Genomic DNA, 1,173 nt, shown 5'->3' with positions numbered 1-1,173 from the left:
AGTGTTTAGATGCAGGGCTCAAATTAATGTTAGATTTTGGGTTAGGGTAATGACAGTGTTAGGTTTAGTATTTAGGTTTGGTTTAGTGTAATGTATAGGGTTAGGGTTAGGCCTAGTGTTATCAGAAGGGTTAGGGTTATCGTTTGGGTAATGGATCAGGTTACCCCTGAGGTTAGGGCTAGGGTTATGTATAGGATTAAAGCTAGTGTTTGGGTTAGTGTTAGGTTTAAATTTAGAGTTAAAGCTAGGTTTAGGACTTGGATTAAGGCTAGGTTTGGGGATAATTTAGTCATAGGGTTAAGGCTACCACTGATGTATGAAGTAGGTTTATGATTACAGCTAGTTATATAGTTAGAGTTAGGTGTAGATCTAGTGTAAAGGTTAGGTTTACAGTGATGATGATGTTTAGAGCCAGGGTTAGTGTTAAGGTCAGAGTCAGGGTCAGGGTTAGTTTTCAGGTTAGGGTTAGTCTATAATTAGGGACAGGGTTACGGCTAGGTGTAGGGTTAGAGTTTGGTTTAGGTTAACGGTTAAGGTGGGGGCTATGACTCAGTTTTGTTTTAGGGCTAGAGTAGGGATAGAGTTATGGCTAGTTTTAAGATTAGTCTTATGGTAAGGGCTAGTGTAAGTGTGAGATTTAGACTTAGGTTAAGTATTAGGGATAATAGGAGAGTCATGTTTAGATTTAGTCTTGAGGTTAGGGTTAAATGTAGAGTTAGGTTTATATCTAGGTTTTGAGATAGGGCCAATTATAGGGCTAGGTTAGGGCTATGTTTAGGGCTAGGTGTAAAATGATGGTAAGATATAGGGTTAGAACTAGGTATAGGGCTACTCTGAGAGTTAGAATTAGGCTTAGAGCTAGGGTTTGGCTTAGGGATAGGGCTAATATAGGGCTAGGGTTAGTGTTAGGATTAGGCCTAGGTTTAGGGCTAAGATTAGTGTTGGGTTTGGGGTAAGGGATGGGAATAGAGCTAGTTTAGGGACTAAGGTGAGAAAAAGGATTATGGTTAGGGTTAACTTTAGCATAAGAGTTATGATTAAGGTGAGATTCATGGTTAGGTTGTGGGCTAAGTTTTGTATTTGGGTTAAGGCTAGGATCAGAGCTAGGGCTAATGTCAGGTCTAGAGTATGGTTAGGTTTAGTTTCAGGGTTAGTTTTATGGCTAGGTCTGTT

The sequence above is a fragment of the Marmota monax genome, unplaced genomic scaffold, assembly GCF_021218885.2.
Source record: "Marmota monax isolate L192 unplaced genomic scaffold, Marmota_monax_Labrador192_F-V1.1 WCK01_AAM20220418_F8-fsc00257, whole genome shotgun sequence".
NCBI classification, from domain to species: Eukaryota; Metazoa; Chordata; class Mammalia; order Rodentia; family Sciuridae; genus Marmota; species Marmota monax.
This window is presented reverse-complemented; position numbering follows the sequence as displayed.